At 47.0% G+C, this 26,933-nt stretch overlaps 1 pseudogene; it reads right to left on the minus strand.

Annotated features, from left to right (window-relative positions):
• Positions 1 to 1,606: 1,606 nt before the first annotated feature.
• Positions 1,607 to 26,933, minus strand: part of LOC107111383 — a 30,853-nt pseudogene continuing 5,526 nt past the window's right edge.

Below are 26,933 nucleotides of genomic sequence, written 5' to 3' on the forward strand. Positions count from 1 at the left end.
CCTGGAGCCTCCGTCCGCCGGCTCCCCTTTCGGTAAAGAGCTGGATCTAAAGCGGTTTGCCATTTCAGACTGCACCGCTTTTTCCCTGTCGTTTTTGAGCCTGGTTAGAGATAAGGGATTTTATGGAATTTGTGATTTTTATGTCAGTGGTAAAATCCTCACTCAACAACAGCTGGAAGATAAAAGTGGTGGAAGAATCCCCTGGATACAATATTTCCAAGTCCACCATACCTTAAAAGACATTGCCAGTAACTCTAATTTAGAAAGAGATTTGCTACCTTTTGAAAGATTTTTGAAGAATAGAGGATATGATCCTAAAGGTCTATTGGCAACAATTTATGCCCAACTACACGATCGTCTCTGGAAGGGCTCTTCATCGACCATGGACTCCTGGCAGAAGGATTGCGGAGTTACCTTTACAGAGGCGCAATGGCGGACAATTTGGTCTTCCAGTATGTTTAAAACTAGAGATATTAATTTGAAATTACAACACTACAAATTATTCGCAAGGTGGTACCTTACCCCCGACAAGTTGTTCCATTGTAAATACAAAACTACTCCCTTGTGTTGGAAAGGTTGCAGTAATAAAGGCACATTAGTATACTGCTGGTGGGATTGTCCCCGAATTAAAAAGTTTTGGACTACTGTCATTGCTGAAATAAAGAAAATAACTAATTATGAGATTCCAAATACACCTGCATCTCTTTTGTTACATTTTTGGCCAGGTCTGAAACTGCCTAAACAGAACGAAGAGTTAATTTCTACTATGCTAATGGCTGCAAAAAACTTAATCGCTTTAAATTGGAAATTGTTTAAGGTACCAAATCTATCACAATGGAGATCTAAACTGTGGGACTTGATAGTTTCAGATAAAATCGCTATGCAATTAATAGCTTTTGACAATCCGAAAGGTGTTAACAATTTTATGGAAAAATGGTTTGTGTTTTTTGAACATCTTACTGCTTGTCAACCCCGATTATATGCACTACCTCAGAAATATTGAGACTTTGTGTTTTATTAACAAGTATTGTACGTATGGAGAACATTTCTCTTCTTGTTTATTATATGCTGTTGAAAGATACTGTATACAACTAACAAGTAATACAGGATGTAAAAATATATAAAACTCAATAAAATGCTATTTTTAAAAAAATGTTTTTGCCTCAAAGACTTAGATTGGAAGATAACCTAAAGTCGTGAGTTTCACAGAGGAGGGAAACCACTGAAGTGGCCCTCGTTTGTGTAACTACTTTCTGAACCTTTATCAACTGGGCGTCTGAAGAAGACCCTCATTAGAACAGCCTATACGAATGTTTCACCCTCATATGGATTCGCTGAAGAACACGAAAATCGGATCTGCGCCTGAAGTTCTTCCCCCACACTGAGCATTTATGAGCTTCCTCCCTTGTGTGGACTCCTCCAGGCTAAAGGAGACGTGAGCTGATATTTATTTATTTATTTATTTAAATAAATCGCCTTCAACCGGCAGAGCCCATCCTTGCTTTCTTCCATGTGGGATCGATTTGAGGGCTTCTGACATGGCTAAAGCTCCTTCCACAGTTCTAGCATTTTTAACATTTCTTCCTGTAAGATTTCCTGTGTAGATTCAAGCATCCTTCAAGACTTTATAAAGTTTCACTGCTTTATATGGTCTGTGGTTCTCTTTTAGGTGTGAAATAAGAGAAAAGCTCTTTTCATGGGCTAAGGAGTTACACAGTTTCACCTTGTGTGTGTTCCTAGATGCTGTAGAAGATTTCCATAATGAGTGAAACTCCACACTTTGAGCATACAAAAGGGTTTTTCCTCTCTGTGGGTTCTCTCAGGCCACTGAAGACTGCTCCGTTCCTCAATCTCTTTCCACACTCTGAGAATTAAAAATGTTTCATCCTTGTTGGTTATTAGGTCCTGCTCAAGATGGCAACTCAAACTGAATCTCTTTAAACATTCTGAGCATTTCAAAGGTTTCCCCCTGTGTGGGTTCTTTGATGCTGTTGAACACTGCCAGTATTACTGAATCTTTTTCCACACACTGAATATTTCAAAGGTTTCTCTGCTGTGTGGGTTCTCTGATGCTGTTTAAGAAGGCACATTGACTGAATCTCTTTCCACACTCTGAGCATTCAAAAGGTTTCTCCCGTGTGGGTTCTCCAATGCTGTTGAAGAGTACGGCTATGACTGAATGTCTTTCCACACTCTGGGCATTCAAAAAGTTTCTCCCCTGTGTGGATTCTCTGATGCCGTTGAAGATGGGTACTCTGTCTGAATCTCTTTCCACAAACTAAACATTCAAAAGGTTTTTCCCCTGTATGGGTTCTCTGATGCTGTTGAACATGGCCATTCCGACTAAATCTCTTTCCACACACTGAACATTCAAAAGGTTTCTCCCCTGTGTGGGTTCTCTGATGCTGTTGCAAAGTGTTACTGTTACTGAATGTCTTTCCACACACTGAGCATTCAAAAGGTTTCTCCCCTGTGTGGGTTCTCTGATGCCGTTGAAGAGTGTGGCTCTGACTAAATTTCTTTCCACACACTGAACATTCAAAAGGTTTCTCCCCTGTATGGGTTCTTTTATGCTGTTCAACATGGCCACTTTGACTGAATCTCTTTCCACACTCTGAGCATTCAAAAGGTTTCTCCCCTGTGTGGGTTCTATGATGCTGTTGCAGAATGTTACGCTTCCTGAATCTCTTTCCACATACTGAACATTCACACGGTTTCTCCCCTGTATGGGTTCTCTGATGCTGTTGAACATGGCCATTCCGACTAAATCTCTTTCCACACACTGAACATTCAAAAGGTTTCTCCCCTGTGTGGGTTCTCTGATGCTGTTGAAGATGGCCACTCTGACTGAATCTCTTTCCACACTCTGAGCATTCAAAAGGTTTCTCCCCTGTGTGGGTTCTCTGATGCCGTTGGAGATTGTGACTCTGAGTAAATCTCTTTCCACATACTGAACATTCAAACGGCTTCTGCCCTCTTTGTATTCTTTTTTGCTCAAGGATCTGTGATCTATTTCTGAAGTACTTTCCATATTGAATGGATTTACTTGCCTTCATTATTCTGTGCTTTGGAAAATGTACACTACGCTTTCTTCCATCTCGCTTCTCAACCACACGGCCACCTTCCTTTCTCTTAGGTCTGCCTCGATTCTTGATATTTTCTTTCAAGTCTTCACTTTTAATTCTGCCTGGCATTTGCTGATGAAGTTCCTCACCCTCCTCATTCCTCAGATCATCCTCTGCTAGAATAAAGAGAGAGATCCTGTTAGCACCTGGAAGAGAAGAAGAGGAAAAGAAGAGATTGGATTTATATCCCACCCTTTACTACCCAGAGGAGTCACAGAGCAGCTTACAAACTCCTTTTCCCTTCCCCTCCCCACAACAGACACCCTGTGAGGTAGGTGGCGCTGAGAGAGCTCTTGACAGAAACGGCTCTTCTTCAAGAACAGCTCTGACAGAACTATGGCTTGCCCAAGGTCATCCAGCCAGGTGCAAGTGGAGGAGTGGGGAATCAAACCCAGTTCTTCCAGATTAGAGTCTGTGCACTTAACCGCTACACCAAATTGGCTTGTAAGGTCCAAATGCATTTATGTGACTGCAATAGAAAAGCACTGATGGCCCTTTGGCCTCATCCAGCTTGGCTGATTTTAACCATCCCTCCACCTTTCCCCAGAATATCTAGTATTTAAGGACACCTCACCCCCTCCAGAGCCAGAGCTGAACTCCTGCCCAGAAGGAGTTTCTGGGCCTCCAATTTCAGGCCCCCCCAGACGGCCTCCCTCCCTCCTTACCCCAGCTGGCTACATGATTGTACTAAAACAAAGGTTGCTCAAAAGAGAATCCAAAATCCCCCATGGCTATTTGTTGCCTATTCCCTTGACATAACCATGAAGGATACACACTCTCAGCCAGCTCATTCGCGAAGGAAATATGCTTTTCAGATCCTCTTGAGGAACTCTCCAGCCTTTCTTTGGATTCAAGGCCGTTTTTTGTTTCCACTGTAGCCTCTCTTATACTTCTGGCTTATTTCATAGTGAGAGAAAGAAAGAGAGAGAGAGAGAGAGAGAGAGAAAGAGAGAAAGAGAGAGAGAAAGAGAGAGAGAAAGAGAGAGAGAAAGAGAGAGAGAAAGAAAGAGAGAAAGAGAGAAAGAGAGAAAGAGAGAGAGAAAGAGAGAAAGAGAGAAAGAGAGAGAGAAAGAGAGAAAGAGAGAGAGAGAGAGAGAGAGAGAGAGAAAGAAAGAAAGAAAGAAAGAAAGAAAGAAAGAAAGAAAGAAAGAAAGAAAGAAAGAAAGAGAAAGAAAGAAAGAAAGAAAGAAAGAAAGAGGTCATTCTTATCTGGGGAAGAAAATAAATACAGGAGTAAACGTTCTTCTGGAAGGATGGAACCATGGTCAAGATCAAACCCCCACAACCGAACCAGTTTAAGGGGGACAGATCTCTGAGGCAAAGCACCATAATTCCCCCAAGGGTTAATGCGATTAAGTGGCCTTGTCCGACTTGCAGGTGTTCGTGTTTCGAGTCTCCCTGCAGCTAACATCCTTATGTTTTGCAAGGCCAGACACCAGATTTTGGTAACTGGTTAATCGTGAGAACCTGTATCCAGTTGTGTATCCAGGGGGGGGGGGTTGGGAGGATGCGGACAGCCTCTGGACAGTTCCGCTAAGGAGGACCCTCGACTGGGTCGTGAGGACCACTTGACCCTAGAGAGGTATGAAATAGATCATGGGTATAGTCCAGAGGGAAGCCAGCCACACTACCTTTATGCGTCCTTCTTGCTTATGTAGAGTAACTTAGGCTACAGTTTGGTGTCGTGGTGACGTGCGCGGACTCTAATCTGAGAGGACCGGGTTTGATTCCCCACTCCTCCACTTGCACCTGCTGGATGACCTTGGGCAAGTCATAGTTCTGTCAGAGCTGTCCTTGAAAAAGAGCAGTTTCTGTCAGAGCTCTCTCAGCTCCACCTCCCTCACAGGGTATCTGTTGTGGGGAGGGGAAGGGAAAGGAGTTTGAAAGCCGCTCTGAGACGCCTTTGGGTAGTGAAGGGCGGGGTATAAATCCAATCTCTTCTTCTACAGCTGGAATACTTATGCTGCAACAAAGGGTGCCGTCTAATGCCAAATATGTTGTGTGGTAGATATAGGACAGCTTTTCTTGCTTTTCTGTTGCTGAGCTGTAGAAACTGTGCTGTTTAGTGATGCCTAATTTTTAAATTCTTAATAAACCTCTTCCTTCCTTCCTTCCTTCCTTCCTTCCTTCCTTCCTTTCTTTCTTTCTTTATTTTGGGTCTGCTTTACTTGTGTGCGGGAAGAGTGTGTTGTGAAGGTTGGCAGCAGAGAAATGAGGGTCTGGCCCCTTCCAGGTCTTTCTGAGGGCCTCTCACCCCCCCCTTTTTGCCTCAGGCCAGGAGACACCTTCTCAGGCTTGGGTGATGGCCGCAACTCTGGCCTCAGTTGCCCCTGGGCAAGGACACCCCCATGAACAACACAGGAAGCTGCCTTCTACTGAATCAGACCCCTGGTCCATTGAAGTCAGGACTGTACTCAGTCCGGAAGTGGCTCTCCAGGGTCTCGGGCAGAGCTCTTTCACACCATCTGCTACCTGAGCCTCTTCACTGGAGGTGCTGCCAGGGTTTGAGCCCGGGACCTTCCGCATGCCAAGCAGACGCTCTGCCAGAGGGCCACAGCACCTCCCCAAGTAGTGGTACAGGCCTCAAAGCAGCGTGTTGCTATTCAATATTTTGCTTCACACCTCATCTCAATGGCAGCCATGCTCACCTTTGGCACCAATGAAAGAGCCTTACCCAGAAAGAACACGCTCCCGTAGTTCTCCAGCATGACTTCGCAGTAGAGAGCCCTCTGTCCCGGATCCAGCAGGGCCCATTCTGCCTCGGTGAAATAGACGGACACCTCCTCGAAGGAAACAGGCCGCTGAAAGAAAAAGCAGATTCCCTCGTCAGGGATAAGGACAGGCAGAGACTGCCTACTGGAAGGGAGTTGTCTGGGAGGGGACAGGATGTCTGGCTTGGGATGGGTCAAGGGAACGGCGTTCAGAGGATCTCTCGCCCAGACGCCTTGTAGAAACGGCAGGGGCAAAAGACCCCCCTGAGAAAGGAGGAGGGACCCGGGCTGTCCCCTCGTCTCTCCTACCTGGACTGGAGGAGCAGGAGCTGTGAAAAGAGGACGCCTCAACAGCATCTCTTCCCTGCCTGTTACTGAGACAAAGGAGGAAGGAAGGGCGTTTGTTTGTTTGTTCCTTGCTTCATGAACCGCCTTCCCAGGATTGTGAAACTTTGCCCTATGTACACGCAACAAATTTTGAACACTTTTTACTAAATTCTGGGAGAGGCAGAAGAGAAGAACCAGATACCTGCAGGGCTCTTTTTGTAGAAAAATCCCAGCAGGAACCCATTAGCATAATAGGCCACACCCAGCAGCAGAAATGTATTAGCATATTAGGCCACACCCCTGACAGCACAGCTCATTAGCACATGAGGCCGCACCCCCATGTTACCAGAAGTGTGGTCATCCAGCCACACCCACCTTTTGCATGTTATTCTGTTTACCTTGTTTGTTGTCAAAACCCAGGGCTTTTTTGTAGCAGGAACTCCTTTGCATGTTAAGCCACACACCCCTAATGTAGCCAATCCTAATGAGTTTCTGCTGTTGGGTGTGGCCTATTATGCTAATGAGTTCCTGCTGGGTGTGGCCAGCTTGGGAGCCAGCCGGAACTCCGTTCCTGTGCGTTCCTGCCCAAAAATAGCCCTGCCTATGAGCCTCAGGAAGTAGAAGAAGAAGAGAAGAAGGGATTGGATTTATACCTCGCCCTTCACTACCCAAGGGAGTCTCAGAGCAGCTTACAAACTCCTTTCCCTTCCCCTCCCCACAACAGACACCCTGTGAGGCAGGCGGGGCTGAGAGAGCTCTTGACAGAAACGACTCTTTTTTTCAAGAACAGCTCTGACAGAACTATGGCTTGCCCAAGGTCATCCAGCAGCTGCATGTGAGGGAAAGAGGGGGGTGGAAATGACATTGCATGACCCTTCACCCTCACATTCAGCCCAGCTGTGACTTGAGCACATTTGGAAACTTGAGGGTCATAGGAATGAGTTTCCAGAGTGTCTCCACCAGGTTTGCAGCCTGACGCATTGTCAACATGACACCGTATCTGTCCCAAGCCCCCAAGCCCGGCCACAGCCTGCCCTCCCTACTCCAGCATCCTGTTTCCCGCAGCAGCCAGCCAGAGTCCCCTTTAAGCATGGGAACGTGCTTTTCACTTTGGAGGAAGCCTTGAGCTCACTAAGAGAGACTTTTTGCAGCATTCATTGGTGAAATCTGGATAAGCATCTTCGTATTTGGCAACCTCGTGCTTGGAAATATCTGTTGAACTCCCCGAGGAAGACCCTGAAACAGGAGGATAGCTGGACCTCTGCTGGAGGAAGAATGAGCACTTATTCAAAATAAGGCTTAAAGGGGACCAGAGAGCCCGTTTGGTGTAGTGGTTAAGTGCGTGGACTCTAATCTAGGAGAACCGGGTTTGATTCCCCACTCCTCCTCCACTTGCACCTGGCTGGATGACTTTGGGCAAGCCCTAGTTCTGATAAGAGGTGTCCTTGAAAAAGAGCAGTTTCTGTCAGCCCCACCTACCTCACAGGGTGTCTGTTGTAGGGAGGGGAAGGGAAAGGAGTTTGTAAGCCGCTCTGAGACTCCTTTGGATAGTGAAGGGCGGGGTATAGATCCAGTCTCTTCTTCTTCTTCTACCTCACAGGTTGTGTTGTGGGGAGGGGAAGGGAAAAGGAGTTTGTAAGCTTCTCTGATACTCCCTTGGGTAGTGAAGGGCAGGGTATAAATCCAATCTCTTCTCCTCCTACCTCACTGGGTGTCTGTTGTGGGGAGGGGAAGGGAAAGGAGTTTGTAAGGGCGGGGTATAAATCCAATCTCTTCTTCTTCTTCTTCTACCTCACAGGGTGTGTTGTGGGGAGGGGAAGGGAAAAGGATTTTGTAAGCCCCTCTGAGACTCCCTTGGATAGTGAAGGGCAGGGTATAAATCCAATCTCTTCTTTTACCTCACAGGGTATCTGTTGTGGGGAGGGGAAGGGAAAGGAGTTTGTAAGCCGCTCTGAGACACCTTTGGGTAGTGAAGGGCAGGGTATAAACCCAATCTCCTCCTCCCCCTCTTCTTCTTCATCTTCTTAAGACGTTTGTATAATTAAGGAGGACTGGTATTAACAAAGGGGTTGTGCAATACCTTTTGTGATATACAAAGACGATACTTCGAATTCTGGATAGATGCTTCTTTCCATGTGATAATGTTTATGTGATAATTCATACGATGGTGAATAATTTATAAGAATGATAGAAAAATAGAAAAAGTATAAAAATATATAAAACGAATAAATATGTAAAATTACTTGAGATACTTCGTAATCGTCTATAGCAGGGTATTTGCTGATTTTTGGTATGTCCTACTTACCATGGGTCCTATTTGGGTTCTGTGAATTCCTTTCAGCACGGGCACAGAAGCCACATTTCCCCATGATTACTGGCCCCCGAGGAATTGGTTTTCAGAGCTCTGCTGCCCCAGAAGCTGGAGGCTGAATAGCTCCGCCAAGGTTTGTCCACCTGGCATTTCTGGCCACTGTGTGACACAGAGGGTTGGAGTGGATGGGCCACTGGCCTGATCCAACATTGGCTTCTCTTATGTTCTTACCTTTTCTCTTTTGAGGCACCTCAACTTCCTCTTATGGAAAGAAGGTGAGATTATGAATATTTCAATTAATGGGAGGAATTGCCCTTCAGAAATTCCTCAAATCTCCTTTTAGAGGCATAAAAGCTAATGGACATTGAATGCTGCAAATAAACTCTGTGTTGTGTGGGGAAGTATTTAATTGCCCCCCCCCAGCTGAACTCTCTACTCATCAAATTCACGGTGTGCCCCAATGTCATTCAGGCACTGACGAGTCCTTACCACGGGAGAGGGCAGCTTGGGCACGCTCCACTGCCTGCAAACTTTGCCCTTGCTCCAAGGAAGCTCCTTCCGCCTCAGGGAATGTAGCTTCTTCCTTCACGGATGGTCCCCACATCTGAAACAGCAGCGAGGGAGAGGGGTAAGAGACGGGATGGAAAAGAGACCAAGGAATGGATCCTGTCCCACTCCCAGACTCTGCTCCCTTCCATCAGCAGACCTGGTGAGTCATCTGGAGGGAGCAGAAATTCTCCAGTAGAAGAGGCTGCTTAAAGAGGCCATGCCATCTCCCACTTGGATGGTTAACACTTGGACAAACAAGGGACACTTTAGAATAAGGCCAGATATCGTTGCTTGGATTAGACATACCTGGAAGGAAACCCCCTCACCTGTCCTGCCTGCCTCTTCTCCTCTGCCTGACTCAGGAGGAAACCTTCGGCCAGGGCCACCGCCTGGGAACTGGTCTCCGGCCCGCACCCTCTGACCCAGCCCTGCATTTCCTGGGGCAGGAGAGTCAGGAACTGCTCCAGGATCACCAGGTCCAGGATCTGCTTCTTGGTGTGCCTCTCTGGCTCCAGCCAGTGGCTGCAAAGTCCATGCAGCTGGCTGCAAACCTCTCGGGGCCCGTCGGCCTCATGGTAGCGGAACTCCCGGAAGCGTTGACGATGGACATCTGAGACTGCAGTGAGCTGATTACAGATATCTGGCCCTGGGCTTTCCCAGAATTCAACACCACTCCCAGCTGGGGTGGGATGGGGGCCTTTCCTTGCTGTCTTGCCAGTTCCAGGTCCTTCTGGGTTCTTCTTTTCCATCTCCTCCCCCTTCTCTTGGGTCACCTCTGACTGCGTAAAGATGCCTTCAGTCACTTGGCAATAAAGAGTGGCTTCTCTCTGGGGGGAAGGAGAGGCACAGGTAGTCACATCTGAAATAAAAGAGAATGGAGATACACCACTGAACATCATGAACCTTCATATGCTCAGGAGACACATGAGAATTGCCCAGGTGGATCAGCACAAAAGGGCTACTTGTGGTTTGTAGACCAGGTTTGATATCATTTTTCTATATTACAAACCAACCACTTTTTAGAAGAAGAAGAGGAGATTGGATTTATACCCCGCCCTTCATTACCAGAAGGTGTCTCAGAGCGGCTTACAAACTCCTTTACCTTCCCCTCCCCACAACAGACACCCTGTGAGGTAGGTGGGGCTGAGAGAGCTCTTGAAAGAAACGGCTCTTTTTCAAGAACAGCTCTCATCAGAGCTACGGCTTGCCCAAGGTCATCCAGCCAGGTGCAAGTGGAGGAATCAAACCCGGTTCTCCCAGATTAGAGTCCGCGCACTCAACCACTACACCAAACTGGCTCTTTTAGATATGCCTCCATGGTTCTTTGGGAAAATTAAGCATCTCTGTTTGGTTCTTTAGGGATGTCAACAAGCTTAGCCTCTCCTTACATTGGCTCAGTCTGTCCTGGGGGCTAAGAGGGACCGGTGACCCCTTGACCACTGTAGGCACCCCCATCGACAGGTCTGAATGATTCGGCAAGAGCAGATATCACAAGTCTGTCACCCAGAGAAGAATCCCAGTTTTCTCCTGGCCCCATCTTCGAACTCGCCCTGACAGAAGAGCCGTTTCCCAGAGTCCAGCCTCTTTGGGGAACAAGCCCAAGCCCAGCCCTCGAACAACTCTGGATGGCGGGGGTGACCACCCAAAGAACATGAATGATTCCTCACATTTGATCCCTTTCTCACAATACAAGAACTCCTGGGCACTCCATGGAATTGCTGAGCGGTCGGGTTAGAACAGATAAAAGGAAGTCCTTCTTCACCCAAAGAGTGATTAACACCTGGAATTCACTGCCACAGGAAGTGGTGACGGCTACAAGCATGGACGGCTTCAAAAGGGAATTGGATAAACCTATGGAGCTGAAGTCCATCAGTGGCTATGAGCCACAAGTTATAGATAGGAACTCTCAGTCTGGGGCAAGTGGGGACATGAACCCACGCCTCCTGGGACTGGGCCCTGCTGTATCTCCCTGTTGTTCTGCCTGGGGGTCTGTACCTCTCTCGCCTGGCAAAAGGATGCCCTTCCTCCCAACCCAAACCCGTGCAGGAGGCAGAACGTGGCATGGTGTTGCGGCTGCCTCTGCCAGGTGAGCTCTGGAGTGATGGGACAGGTGAGATGCGGTCGGAACAGCCGTGCCCCCTTCCCTGTGCGTCCAACTTTGCAAAAACACTGCTGCAGGTGGGTACTGAAGAAGAAGAAGAAGAGGAGACTGGATTTATACCCCGCCCTTCACTACCCAAAGGAGTCTCAGAGCGGCTTACAAACTCCTTTCCCTTCCCCTCCCCACAACAGACACCCTGGGAGGTGGGTGGGGCTGAGAGAGCTCTTGACAGAAACTGATCTTTTTTCAAGAACAGTTCTTGTCGGAACTATGGCTTGCCCAAGGTCATCCAGCCAGGTGCATGTGGAGGAGTGGGGAATCAAACCCGGTTCTCCCAGATCAGAGTCCGCGCACTTCACCACTACACCAAACTGGAACCCACATACTTGGCACTCCCTGGTGTTTTCACGCAGCCACGACCAATGGTCCCTCTAAGCTGTGAAGTCTTGTGAGCAAGAATTCTACTTTGTGAGCGGCTGGCCACAAAGGTATGAGCCACCGATTTGGCTGCTGCATGAATTAGTTGGCTCTGGAGCCGTCCTCCCTGAGCCGAGACAAAAATGTGCGATCCGGAGGCTAAAGAACTGTGAGCCAGCTCACACTAACTCAGCTTAGAGGGAACACTGGCCACGAGTGACACAGCCATGGATGCCCCTGTGTGCCTTTGGTTCATCAGCCTGCTCCGCCCCTCTCTGCCTGCCTGAGGGGAGTCCCACTCCTGCAGCGATGGGTGGGCGCGGGTGGTGTTTCCATCATCTGTGGACAGAGTTTTACTCAAGCTACCGGCTTTCGTGTGCAGGTACACTTCTTCAGGTACCCCTTGTTCAAAATGTTCGTCCCCTCTGCTGGGCGGGCCTTGGACACCCACTGGCAGCCCCGGCCCCCCACTTGGAAGGCCTCTGAGTCTCAGGTTGTTGTTGTTCAGTCGCACAGTCGAGTCCGACTCTTCGCGACCCCATGGATCATCTCAGGTAGAGATGTAAAATTTCCAGAATTTTTGAAGCTCGGAAAATACCCCGGGTTTTTTCCCCAGTTTTTTTCGGGGGGGAAACGGAAATTTTCGGAAAAATTGAAAAAAATGCTACATTAGCATTTCTTTTGTCTTTTCTAGATTGAAAGTCATTCTGTTACTTTAGGAACATAAAATATGACTATGGACATTTTTACTTGTCATGAAATTATCACAACTAGCATATTAAATATATAGTGTATCCAAACAATTATTACAAACAGAATACCCACCCACATGCAAAAGCAAAACTGAAACCTTTTTATTTTCTTCTGACAATAGCACCTCCTAAAGGAAGAAATGCATCTTGTTCTTGTATTGGAGAGTTCAGTTTGTAACCTAGGACTTGCTTGTCCTCAGTGCATAGAAATTAGATCAATCTGATATATATATAATATATATATATATATATATTTTAGAAATGATTTGGAAAATATTTGAACACCTTGTCTTAAAATATTTTATTCTTTATGTTAAAATAAAACGTTCCATAATCAATTTTTTTCTTTTTTCTTTTTCAATTTTTTGGAAAAAAACAAAAAAGGCTTCAGGAAAAAAATGGAAAAAACCCACGTTTTTCCCCTGAATTTTCCTGGTTTTTTTCCGGACCTTCACATCTCTAGTCTCAGGCCAGGGCTGTGGCTGATTCCAGGGCAGGCCGGACTCCCCCCCGCCCCCAAGTCCTTTCTTAGTTGTCAATCTGAAAAAAGACCAGTTTTTGTTTGTCTGGAGGTTAAAAGGACCAGCCACAGAACGTCAGTTTTGTCCTTTCTTGTCCTGAAAGACATTGATTATATTCCCACCACCACCACCACCACCAAACTCTGATTCACTGCTTGAAGACTGCCAGGGTGGGGGAGCCCAGCAACTCCTTAGGCAGCCGACTCCACTGTTGCACAGCTCTGCCTGTAGAGAAGTTTTCCCTAAGGACTTGTGATAAAGCTATGATTTTCTGGACAGATGTTCATGATGAAATGCACATTTTTTTGAAATGTACCTTTAAAAAAGAACCGGAGATATTACTTTTAGGTTTAAAGATGGAAGAAGTAAATGTAGCAAAAAAGACTCTGCTGTGGTATTTAATTACCACTGCTAGAATGACTTATGCACAATCTTGGAAACAGGACAGAATACCTGATAAATGGGAATGGATACAGAAAGTCCTATTTATGGCAGAAATGGATAAATTAACAAAGAAGCTGAATAATAAAGAAGACAAAGAATTTTTTTGAAGAATGGAAAGATTTTAAAGAATACCTAGAAAATAATTGGGACGTTAAAAATACTTTACTTTGTTTGGATAACTATTAAGGGTTGAAATATAGAAAGGTTTGAATTGTATAAAGTAGGATTGTTACCTTGAAACGTAAAATGAAAATGGGAAAGAAAAATGGAACTATATATGTGTGGGCAGGGAGAAGCATTGCGGGAAGCCAGTAAAACGGGGGGGGGGAGGAGATAAGAGAAATGGATTTGGAATTAAAGGAATGTAATTTTATGTTGAATATGTTATATCCAAAATAAAAGTTTTTACAAAGAAAGAAGAAGACGTTTTCCCTAAGATCCAGCCAGAACCTTCCCGCCCTGAATTGAAACCCATGATTGCAATCTGAAGATCCAGATGCAACTCTTCACAGTAGAAGCTGTGGACAGGAATGGAGTCTCTCATTTTAATACAGTGTTCACACTCATCTAGAACCCTTTCAGGTACGTTATTTGGAGGGTCCTTCCATGGACATTGGTGTGATCTCACAATATATTTTGGTGGAGCCCCTTTAACAATCGTGAGGATCCGGGTATTTAATACAGTGCAATATATGTGGGTCAATAATCGATACGGGGTGACCCAGAAACCCGCGGATGGGTGATTTTTGAGGCCCTGGGCTTGATATGTGATTTGATGGTGGGATGACCCGACACAAAACCCCGGAAGGATTAATGAGGATCCATGCTTTGGACTCATGGATTTGCATCACGGTGTTGCCATGAATCTGTGATTGGGCGGGGGCTATTTTTCATGTATATGTGAGTGCGTGCCCCTCCCTGGAAGTCAGTGCGGCCTCTGACAACTTCTACTAGGGCGTGGAGGTCGTTCAGAGATGTGGCCTGACGGCCTGCCTCTGCCTCCCGACCCTGGTATTCCTTGGAGGTCTCCCATTCAAATACTTGCCAGAGTTGGCCCTGCTTAGCTTCCGAGATCGGGCTTGCCTGGGCTGTCCAAATCAGGGCTGATCCGTGATTTTTATGGTGCCAGCCATGCCAATGAACATGTTTGCATGATTTGGTGTCGTCAGAAGAAGCCAGCAGTTGATGGCGGCACGCTCACGGACTCACCTCCCGGACTTCCCGGGGGTGTCTCCATGCTCTGGCGGACGGAGGGGGTGAGCAGGCTCGTAACCCCCCCCCCCAGGAGCCCAGGGAAGGGCACCTGGCCAAGGAGCTTGGAGGGGGTAGCCTCTTCTCTGGCCGAATGCCAGAGAATCGAGGCTCCCCCTTGCTCCAGTGGTCCGTCCAGCCGAGAGACCTGATGGTACAAGTGAAGCTAGCCGGGTCAAGCACAGGAGATCAGGTGTTTGAAATGATGAATGAAGAATGGTCGGAAGACCAGCTATGAACCTGAGTCAAATGAGAACTGATTTTTAAACGAAAAGACACTCCCTACCCGAAGCGGCGAAACGGCAGAAGCGAGTGGTGGGAGGGATGCCTCCCATTCTCATAAATCGTTGAGCGAAAGGGGAGGGAGTGGAAGAATAAACACGAAATTGCCCAGAAGTACTCACCCATCGAGCTATACAGATAAGCGCATATTCAGAGACTTTTATAGTGTCTAGCCATTGTGTTCTTTGGCAGCCCTGTTTCCTTTTGCCACTAACCCCAGCCCTTTCTTACTCATCCAACTGAAAAAAAGACCAGCTTTTTGTTTGTTTGGAGGTTAAAAGGACCAGCCACAGAACATCAGTTATATATATATATATTCAGTTCCTTCGGTATATCACCAGCCCAATTACAAACAATACAAAAGGGTACCAATAATATATATAAAATATTTAAATATAAAACTGCATTTGATCTGCATATGTTAATTACAAAATTACTAAAACTCTAAATATCTACAATAGTCTATCAACTGTTATTCAACTGTTGAATAAATATTATAGAGGTTATACAATTCTACTCCCTATCTCCTAAGTCTTCTGGATTCTTAGCACAATTTATTATAATCTGTGTAGCGGGTTCAAATAATAGCTTCCTACTTATCTCCTTGTCCAAGTATCCGTGGTACCTCCTTATAATGGGATGAATTATTTTTACCACAGAACATCAGTTTTGTCCTTTCTTGTCCTGAAAGGTATTTATATCACCACCACCACCAAACTCTGATTCCAGAGCGGTGCAAAACTGGTGCTTGGGGTTGCCAGGTCTGGGTTGGGAAACACCTGGAGACTTTGGGGGTGGAAGGAGAGGGTGGGGTTTGGGGAGGGGAGGGGCCTCCGCATGGTGCAATGCCATAGAGAGTCCGCTCTTCAAAGCAGCCATGTTCTCCAGGGGAGCTGATCTCTGTCGGCTGGAGATCAGTTGTGAAAGCGGGAGTTCCTCGGGCCCCACCTGGAGGCTGGCAAGCCTTCTGGTGCTCAACAGGGTTGCCAAACCTCCAGGTGAGGCCTGGAGTTCTCCCAAGATTACAACCCACCTCCAGAGGACAGAGATCAAGTTCCCCTGGAGAAAATGGCTGCATTGGAGAGGGAGTTGGACTGGATGGGCCATTGGCCTGATCCATCATTGGCTTCTCTTGCGTTCTTATGTTCTTATATGAACTCTGGGTCTGGGGCAAGGGATGCTCTGTCTTCTTGGTGAGCAAACTCATTGATGCAGCGGCCAAATCGCAGGCTCACAACGTTAATGCCCTTGGCACACAAAGTAGAATTTTTGCTCACAAGGCTAAACAGCTTACAGGGAACATTGGCATGGGACTCCCGCTATGGCGGCCTTCCTTCCCTCTGAGGTCCCCCCCCCTAAAAAAAAATCTGCAGGATTTGCCATCCGGGAGTTGGGAACCCTTCTGCAAACCCTGTGCTGGGAATGGCGTTCCAGGCCTCCCACCCCTCCAAAGATCCAGTCAAAGCCTCCCCCCCACCCCCCATGCCTTACTTCCAAAGAGACCTTGGGGGGGGGGGATCCGGCTTGCAGGGCTTTCCCCTCCGGCTGTCGCACGGCTGCAGCCCCTCCCAGTCCTCTCTCGCAAAAGCAAACCCTCCCACCGCCCCCCCACCACGAAAGGAGCGTCTCCTCCTCTCCGCGCTCGTCTCCAGCAAACGGGCTTAACCGTTCCAGCGCTTGCAGACCGATGCAAAACGCGCCCTCCTGCCCACCTCGCCGTGGGGAGTTCTTCGGCCAGGCTGCCCACAGCGACGCCCTGGGCTGCTCAATGGGGCTCCTCTGGAGCAACTCTGCTGCACGGAGTGGGGGGCCCCAGAGGCCTCTCCCTTTCTGTTACCCGATACTAAAACCAGGAGTTGCGCCTATCCTCCGTCCGTCACTGGACGCTGGGGGAAGTCGCCCGTTGGAGATGCTACAAGCTTTAGCGTCCCATTCCTTTGCCCCAGGTCGTCCTAAAAAGGTAAAGGGTTCCCTTGCTCGGAAGCCAGTCGAATCCGACTCTAGGGTCGCGGTGCTCATCTCCGCGGCCGAAGAGCCAGCGCTGTCCGAAGACATTTCCTTTTTATTTTTTAAGTTTATTTTTCAAGTTTTTAATACAAAAAGGAAAAAGAAAGTACATCTAGTATATAATAATCATTTTGTGGAGTTTACATCAAACATCGTTTTCAATCCATCTGTTAATTTCTTGCCATTTCCCCCCCCCAATTATATTTATTGGTTTTTCATACATAATCGTTTGTTCATTTTTATGTATACAGAGTCAGTTATCTGTTTTCTAACCATTTATACATTCCCGAACATCATTTTACAAACATTTCATCACTTTTCCCTTGTAGCAATAAACTCAATTTATCCATTTCAGCTACTCCCATGAGTTTCTCTGTTACTTCATCTTGTTTGGGGTTACTTTCTTGCTTCCAACATTTCACCCATTGTATTCTAGCTGTTGCTAATATATATATTATTAAATATTTATCATTATAGCCAATATGTTCTGGAAGTATATTGAGTAAAAACGTTTCTGGCACTAAACTTCTTGCCATTTTTTTAAAACTTGTTTTCTTCTTTTCCTGATAACATCATATTCAAAGTCTCCATTTCTGCTATCTCAAGAATTTTCATAATTAGTTCTTCTCTACAAGGTATTTTATCCGTTTCCCAGCATTTTGCTGCAAGGATTCTAGATATTGTGAGTATATATAATATAATACACAGTTCATTATGCTTAATTCCATCTGGTGTTACATTAAGTAGGTATATTTCTGGTAAGAGCGGCACTTCTATTTCATTAATTAATTGCTGAATAATTTCCCAAATTTTTTGAATGGATCCATAAAGTCTGGGATTTTTTCCTTTTAGAAAAATATTCCATTTACAATACTGAACAACAAAACGAATGTGAGTTTTATGATCCTTTAGATAAGTGGAATCCAGTGCTAGACAAGATCACTATAGACAAATTTAACTGGGAAACTATTTCTAAAGCGAAAAATCAACTTTTGATATATGGTACATAAATATATAATTTCTGTTTTTGAATATTTTTATCTGTTCTGGTTATGTATGATTCTGACGCTATGGAAAACTACGACTTGTAATGTAAGTTTATTTATCTGTAAAGTTAAGAACCATTCAAGATATTATAGAAACCCTTGTATACCTTTACCTTCTCCACCTTGAACACTGTTTTACAATTTATTCTAAATAAACTTATTTTTTGGAAAAAAAAAAATTTTTTTTTAATCTTTTCGCAACACCACCATATATAATAGTACCTTCCAATATTATTTCTGCATCTCCAACAGTTTCCAGAAACATTTTTATAACATTTAGATAATTTATCAGGTGTCCAGTGCCACCTGTACAACATTTTAAATATATTTTCCTTATATTTCCGTGGTCATGTGGCCGGCATGACTAAACACCAAGGCGCACGGAACGCTGTTCCCTTCCCACCGAAGTGGTCCCTATTTATCTACTTGCAATGTCTTGCTTTCGAACTGCTAGGTTGGCAGGAGCTGGAACTAGAGACGGGAGCTCACTCCGTCATGCGGCACACTCGGGTCTCGAACTGCCAAACTACCGACCTTCCACAGCCTGCAGTTCAGCGTCTTAACCATTTGAGCCACCGCAGCTCCCAGGTCGTCCTTGGGGCTAATTAATAACACTTAATGAGGACCAGAGACTTAGGCTGCGGTCACACACACACTAAATAATCCATTTTCAATCCACTTTGAGTGCACTCTCCCAACTGGATTTTGCCAGTTCACACAGTAAAAATCAAGTTGGAAAGTGCACTGAAAGTGGGCTGAAACTGGATTATTTAGTGTGTGTGACTGGAAGACAGAAATCCCTGTCAGATTATAAATGTAGAGGCACAAGTGCAGAGATAAGTTTATATTTGTAAAGTTAGGTTACACCAGCAGACAATTTGAAGATTCAAGCATGAGAGATGTGGGCGTGTACTGTGGGGCTCTGTCAATCTTATCTGTGTGAGACAACTTGAAGTCTGATTGGCTGTCGCGTCTGTCTTGGTCGTACACTGAGATTCTGAGAGGGACAGTTATTTTGCTACTCACTGTCAGCTGGTTTTTTCTTTTTTTTAATGGTTTTTTTAAATTATTTTCAATTTTTAACAATTCTAACATTTCAAACAGTGAACAATTATTCTTCCAATGACATTCACATCCTGTAAATAGTTCCTGAGTATATACAACGTTATAACATGTTCAAAGAATTACAATACATTACTCATCACACTTCCGAATATGTTTTCAGTATAGAGATAACAGACTTGGCGTAAGCTTAATAGAAACATTAGGAAGCAATCTGAACTATTGGAGCGTTAAGAAAGAGAAGAAAGAAAAGGAAACTTCTGTTATCAACTTACAATAACAATTACTACATACCATTCGACCATTTGGAAGATTTGATGTGAAATATTAGAGCTAGTGGAGAAGAAATAAGTAAATAAGTATGAGATTTTGTGGAACTAGTCATTTCGTTAATCTTATATCCATTTGTGGTATTGAGACCATTCAGATGAGATAAATTGTTTTTGAGACAGATAATCCAGCACTGAGAGTTTAACTGTAATAGCTCTGTTGGTCTGTTGAAAATAACTCTAGATATATACAAACTGTTGTTTAATTATTCACCAGTGAATAGTTAGATAAACACCATTTAAACTTGACCGTGTTTGGTGTGATTCTCTGAGTCTTCCACAAAACAAAGAAACATTAACAAATATTTTTAACAATCCCGTCTACAGGTGTGCTTCCCCAGCCCAATTTGAGAAAACACTCGGCACAATCCTGTAGAGTAGAACCAGATCCAGAACTTTATTAATAATAAAGGAGGGAAGCACGGGTTCAACACGATTTTGGATCCCACAGCTCTCCCTCAGGTTACAAGGGGAGACATAAGATTTTTATACCCCCTATGACGCTTAGAAATAAATCATAATTATTGGTTCCATCAAACTGTTGTCATATATCAGTCACAATGTTCTGATTGGGCCCAGACCTGTGGGCTGGATTTTCTCAAGCAAAAATGTACCTCCTTCATTTAAACAATGGGCCTTCTTCTTCCCAGGCTAAGAAATTCTAAAAGTATCTAATGTAACAGACAGGGCTCTTTTTGTAGAAAAAGCCCAGCAGGAACTCATTAGCATAATAGGTCACACCCAACAGCAGGAACTCATTAGCATATTAGGCCACACCCCGACAGCACCACTCATTAGCACATTAGGCCACACCCCCATCTTACCAGAAGTGTGGTCATCCAGCCACACCCACCTTTCTCTTCTTATTCTGTTTACCTTGTTTGTTGTCAACACCCAGGGCTTTTTTTGGTAGCAGGAACGCCTTTGCATGTTAGGCCACACACCCCTAATGTAGCCAATCCTAATGAGTTTCTGCTATTGGGTGTGACCTATTATGCTAATGAGTTCCTGCTGGGCGTGGCCAACTCAGGAGCCAGCCGGAACTCCGTCCCTGTGCGTTCCTGCCCAAAAATAGCCCTGGTAACAGATATGCATACATAGTGGTGTGTGTTCTTCATCAGAATGACATCAGAAACATGCGCAGTTATAGCTGGCCAGAACAAACAAGGCCACAAGCAGTATGATTGCCTGTCAGCATTTAGTGTTTTACCCAGAATGGATTTAAGCAATGAACCAAAGTGAATATCTGAACATATGTTCATGATTGATGTCAGTTACTGTGATTAGAATCATAAATGGCACTTAACATCTGCACCATGGAAGTGCTGAGTGCACCCACCAAGTCAAACCTGTTAGTCAGTGGCAGAGTATAAAGTGTTTCATAAACTATGCGTACAACATGACCTCAGCCACTGTCTTCTAGCAGCTCAGAGACATGTAATTGCAGACACTCTACAGAATTTTTTTTAAAAAACTTGACGTCATAACAGCTTATTTCTCTTGCAGTGAAAGGAGTGGCCCTGTGCCCTACTAACCACAAAAATCGTCCAGTCATCTAGTGGCCCTGAGAAGTTATAGGAACAACTGTGAGCCAGGTTTGAGACCTGAAGGGATATCTAAACTTGTTCCTGGCAGGCAGCCAAAGGGGTTTGCTGCTTTAATCTACGGGCCTAATTATATAGTGGTGACTGTTTTCTCTTATCAAGGGAGATGTAGTCCACCAAACAATGGGCCAGCAAACATCTAGCGTTTCCCCTTAAAACTAGTCCATCCGTTGATCTCTCATGCGAGTTGAACGAATCCCCCTGGACCTTTTCATTATGAGTGTTAGATCGCGCTAACAAAGGACTCGTACAGTGATTCAGCAAGTGATTCAGCTTTATTGGAAGTAACGAGCAAGCACTAACTCAGTAAGAAACCAGAACAGAAAACAGTGGGAGCTTATGCTCCTTTTAAACATAACCGGGCTAATGTAGCCACGCCTATTTACAAATAACAACCAATGAGATTGCTAGAATAAAGACCAATGGGAGTCTTTCCCTCCTAGGGAATGGTATCGTTCTGATTGGTCGCTGTTACGAAGCGACCAATAGGAAGTTCGCTCAGAGGAGCCCTGGTCTGGCTCGAAGCTTAACATGGGAGTCCTATGAGGTGATTCATGTAATCATTTCAATACATTACAATTCCTCCCCCCTAAGTTAAGCCATCATCCCAATTGTTTTATTATTTACAAACATGCAATCAACCTTTGTACATCAGTTATTCCAACAGTATTTACACTCATAGTCCTTCAGATAAGTCGGCATTTGCCGCGAACGCTGGGACCTGCGGAGCGGTGCAGGCTCCACGGGCAGACAAGGTTGTGGGTCAGAGTGGGGTCCACTACAGCCTGGATCAGGCACAGACTCGACTGGGATTTCAGCCCCGCACACAGGGTTCTGCCCTGACTCGGGGACAGTACCGGGCCTTTCGGTACTCACCGCCTGCTCTGGGGGTGTCCACTCGACATCAGGGGATTCAGCCGTCGGAGAGTCAGCGCTGTCCCTAGCCCAACGTCTCCTTAACTGATCTATGTGGCGCCGCCATATTCGACCGTCAGCTAACTGCACCACATACATTCGAGTACCCACAGAGTCGGATATAACCCCAGGAAGCCACAAGTGCCCGTTTGCATAATTTCGTGCGAAAACCTTGTCCCCTTTTTCAAACATGCGCACCTTCGGTTGCGCAGTGGTACGCTCGGACTGATCTTCTGATAGGTCTGGGTGCATACGGTTCAAACGGGTCGTGAGTCTCCGCCCCATTAACAATTCGGCCGGACTACGGCCTGTAGCACTACAGGGGGTGGTGTGCTGCAGCAAAAGAAAGGAGCCCAGCCTCTGGCTCCAGTCCCCTTCGTCCATTTTACCCAGGGCCTCTTTGGCCGTCCTGACCATCCGTTCGGCTTGGCCATTAGATGCCGGATGGAAAGGGGCCGAAGTCATTTGGCGTATGCCATTACTCGTGAGGAAGAGCCTAAATTCCTCAGACACAAATTGAGGCCCGTTGTCACTGACGATGACGTCAGGCAACCCGTGGGTGGCAAAAAGTCGGCGGAGCGCATGGATCACAGCAAGTGATGTGGTCGATTTCATATGCACGACCTCCAGCCATTTGGACATAGCGTCCACCACAATTAGGAACATTTGCCCTTGGAGAGGGCCAGCAAAATCTATATGCAATCTGGCCCAGGGTTTACCAGATGACTCCCAGCCTTGGGGTGTAGCTTGTGGGGGATCGGGTCTGACTTGCTGGCATTTGGGACACCCTCGTACCCATTCTTCGATCTCTTTGTCCAGCCCCGGCCACCAGACATACCCTCTGGCCAACGCTTTGGTGTGTACCATACCGGGGTGACCCTCGTGCAGCGACTCTAACACTCTCGTCCTGAGTTTGTCAGGAACCACCACCCTGTTCCCCCATAATACACAGCCCTTAGAAATGGATAGTTCATTTTGACGGCTTTTGTAAGGGCCGAACTCCGGTTCAACGCTTCCAACCGGCCACCCCCTCCAAACCCAGTTTAATACTCGGGACAGCACGCTATCCTTGGCCGTGTGTGCTGCAATGTCCCTGGATGATACCGGGGGTCGAGGAAGCTCCTCAATTGCCAAGACCTCACAGGCGGGGGCAGGGTCTGCGCCAATGTCCGGCACCGGGCACCGGCTGAGGGCATCCGCATGCCCAATCGCTTTCCCAGGCCGGTGCTCTAAGTCAAAATCATAAGCCTGCAAAAATATCGCCCATCTAAGCATGCGTGGGGACATGATGTTTGGCAATTGCTTATCGGGCGCAAAAATCCCCAGTAGCGGCTTGTGGTCAGTGACCAGCAAAAATCGTCTGCCAAAAATAAAATCATGGAACTTTTTGACAGCCGCTACCAACGCCAGACCCTCCTTGTCTATCTGGGCATAGTTCCGCTCTGCCGCAGATAGTGATCTAGAATAAAAAGCGATAGGCGCTTCGCTCCCATCAGGCATCAGATGGCTTAAAACTGCGCCTACTCCAAACGGTGAAGCGTCAGCAGCTAACACCAGGAGCTTGTGTTCATCATAATGCGTGAGTACGGCATTAGATGTCAGCAGCTCCTTGACTCCCACAAAAGCCTTTTCCTCGGCCTGCCCCCACTTCCATTTTGCCTCCTTGTGCAAAAGCGCGTGCAAAGGGGCCGCCACTGATGCCTTATGCGGTAAAAACGCATGATAAAAATTCAGGAGTCCTAAAAAGGATTGGAGCTCCTTCTTACTCACCGGCCTGGGGGCGTTTTGGATTGCAGATACCTTCTCATCCGTGGGGTGGACTCCCTCTGCGTCAATGCGAAACCCCAGGAAGTCCACACTTTCCACCCCGAGCGTGCATTTTGAGCGCTTAACTCTGAGGCCGGCATTTTGAAAACGCCTGAGGACCTCTTTAACCCGGTCCAGTAGTTCCTGTTCAGACCCGCCCGCAATCAGCACGTCGTCAAAATAGGGCACTGTGCCAGGTACCCCCCTTAGTAGACGTTCCATGAGGCCCTGAAAAATCCCAGGTGCTACGTTGACCCCGAATTGCAGCCTGTTCACTTTAAAAGCCCCTTGGTGGGTTACAATTGTTTGGGCCTCGGCAGCCTCCGGGGTGACAGGCAACTGCTGGTATGCCTGGGCCAGGTCAAATTTGGCGAAAATCTTGCCACCCCCCAGGGAAGCCAAAATGTGGCTTATTACCGGGACCGGGTACGAATGTTGCTGCAGCGCCTTGTTAATCGTACATTTGTAATCGGCGCATAGTCGTATGGACCCATCTGATTTGACAGGGGTTACGATCGGGGTCTCCCATTTGCTGTATGGTACTGGCTCTAAAACCCCTTGCTCAACTAGTTTGTCAATCTCTTTTTCCACCTTATGTTTGAGAGACACAGGTACTTTCCGATACTTCAACCTAATAGGTTTGACTGACGGATCTAAGTCAAACGCAACCGGGGGGCCCTTGTACCTTCCCAACCCTTCGGCAAATACATCAGGGAACAGGTCGTACAGCATGCCCCATTTATTTTCAGACATCCTGTTAATCCCAGAAATACCGATGCCCAATGGCTCAAACCAATCTAACCCTAGCAGGTTAACCCGGTCTCCCTCTGCAATCAGGAATGACAGTTTAACACATTTCCCCTTATACTCAACAGTAACAGAGTCCCGTCCGGCCAAGGGAATTCGGTTGCCCTGGAAGTCGGACACTCTGGTTCCCGCAGGCTGGAGCCGCCGCCGGCTTCGGTTCGGGAACAACTGGCGCCAGGACGCGGCAGAAATCACCGTCACGGACGATCCTGAGTCCACCTCCATTGTACAGGGTCGGCCGTCGAGGAGTGGAGTCACGGTGATCTTGCCCTGGCTGCTGGTGCGATTTACGGCCGATGCGCTCGACAAGGTCGCCGTCAACTGGCAGCTTGCTTCCGATGCTGAGGAACGGGTCTTGCCTTGGGTGCTGACTGGAGTGCCCCTCTGCGCTGACCGGTTGTTAGTTGAGGGATCCTTCTTCGCTGATCTGCAGACTCTGGCCAGATGACCACGCCGCCCACACGCTCTGCAGTCGACATCACGAGCCCAACAGGAGCCGCGCTGGTGCTTCCCGCCACAACCGGAGCAAGGCTTGACGTTGGTAGTCTTCGCTGGGGTCCGCTTGCCTCGAACCGCGTTGACGTCATCATCCGCGTCTTCGCCCTCGCTGTCTCGTTGAGCGTGTATACTGGGCTCTGCCACCCGCTGGCGGACCTCCTTCGTGGACTTCTCCGCTGCTTCCGCGGCCACGGCCTCTTCGTAGGCCACTGCCCAGGTCAGGGTGGTGCGGGCGAACAGCCTCTGTTGCAGCCTTTCATCTTTGAGACCGCAGACGAGACGGTCTCTGAGGGCTTCCTCCACGTTGTGGAAATTACATGGCCGTGCGGCTTTGCGAAGGGCCGCCACGAAATCTGCGATGGTCTCGCCTCCGGCCTGGTTCCGCTTGTAAAAAGCGTGCCGGCAGGCGATCTCCGACGGTTGTGGAGAATAGTGAGCCTTAAGCTTCTCCGTGATGTCAGCGTAGGTGACAGTCTTTATATCAGTTGGGGCCACCAACGACCTGGCTATGTCGAAGGTCCCCTTCCCGCAGGAACTCAGGAGGCATGCTCGTTTCTTCGCCTCATCGGTGATGTCGTGGGTCTCCAGATGGAACTCGAACCTGGACAGGTAGGAGTCCCAGTCTTCTGAGGAGGGTTCGAAGCACTCGAACTTCTGGCTTCCAGCCATCGGGGGAGACTTGGGCACCGGAGCTGGTGGCGCCTCCGCCGGATCGGCTGCTGTGCTCTGCCCGCTTTCTTCCGAGTCCGAAGTGTGGATGTCCGCAGGGCTGCCTACCTGCTCTAACATCCCACCTTCGTCGCCAATTGTTAGATCGCGCTAACAAAGGACTCGTACAGTGATTCAGCAAGTGATTCAGCTTTATTGGAAGTAACGAGCAAGCACTAACTCAGTAAGAAACCAGAACAGAAAACAGTGGGAGCTTATGCTCCTTTTAAACATAACCGGGCTAATGTAGCCACGCCTATTTACAAATAACAACCAATGAGATTGCTAGAATAAAGACCAATGGGAGTCTTTCCCTCCTAGGGAATGGTATCGTTCTGATTGGTCGCTGTTACGAAGCGACCAATAGGAAGTTCGCTCAGAGGAGCCCTGGTCTGGCTCGAAGCTTAACATGGGAGTCCTATGAGGTGATTCATGTAATCATTTCAATACATTACAATGAGCATCTCCTTTTTGCTGTTTCATTCCAACCACATCCCAACGTATGTCTTTGCACACTGCTCTTAATTTTTTTTCCCTAAATTTGGAGTTGAATTCCAAAGGTATCTTCGGAATTCTTTAGTCCAACAATTAGCTAATATGAAATCCTGGCTACTGGATTCAAAATTAGGTTGAACTACAACTAAATATAGCAGAGTGAGACCTGTTGGGCCCTCTGACATTCCAATGTTAGTTGACGTCTCCCCTCATTCAGCACTCCCTGTTAAGGTCAAGCAATCACAAGCCTCTCTAGCTTCTAATAAGATTCCTCTCTCTGGTCCTGAACCCATGGGGGGCCTCATGGATCTGGATTCTATTGGAAAGGAAGATGAGGTATAGGCTGGATTGCTATCCTCTTTTGGCGCACTTCCTTCGACAGAACAAATGTTGCATTCTTCCCTAGAAAAGATTAGAAAGGGCTTTAAAGCCCTTTATGGTCAGGGAGCTGCGGTGGCTCAAGTGGTTAAGATGCTGAACTGCAGGCTGTGGAAGGTCAGTAGTTCAGCAGTTCAAGACCCAAGGGTGCCGCATGACGGAGTGAGCTCCCGTCTCTGGTCCCAGCTCCTGCCAACCTAGCCGTTCGAAAGCAAGACATTGCAAGTAGATAAATAGGGACCACTTTGGTGGGAAGGTAACAGCGTTCCGTGCACCTTGGTGTTTAGTCATGCCAGCCACATGACCATGGAAACGTCTTCGGACAGCGCTGGCTCTTCGGCTTTGAAACGGAGAGGAGCACCACAACCCTAGAGTTGGACTCGACTGGCTTTCGGGCAAGGGAACCTTTACTTTATGGTCAGGGACCTGCCTACCTGAGGGACCGCCTTTCCCCCACACGTTCCCCAGAGAGCACTACGGTCAGGGT

Source organism: Gekko japonicus, unplaced genomic scaffold (assembly GCF_001447785.1).
Source record: "Gekko japonicus isolate JY-2015 unplaced genomic scaffold, Gekko_japonicus_V1.1 scaffold4063, whole genome shotgun sequence".
NCBI classification, from domain to species: domain Eukaryota; kingdom Metazoa; phylum Chordata; class Lepidosauria; order Squamata; family Gekkonidae; genus Gekko; species Gekko japonicus.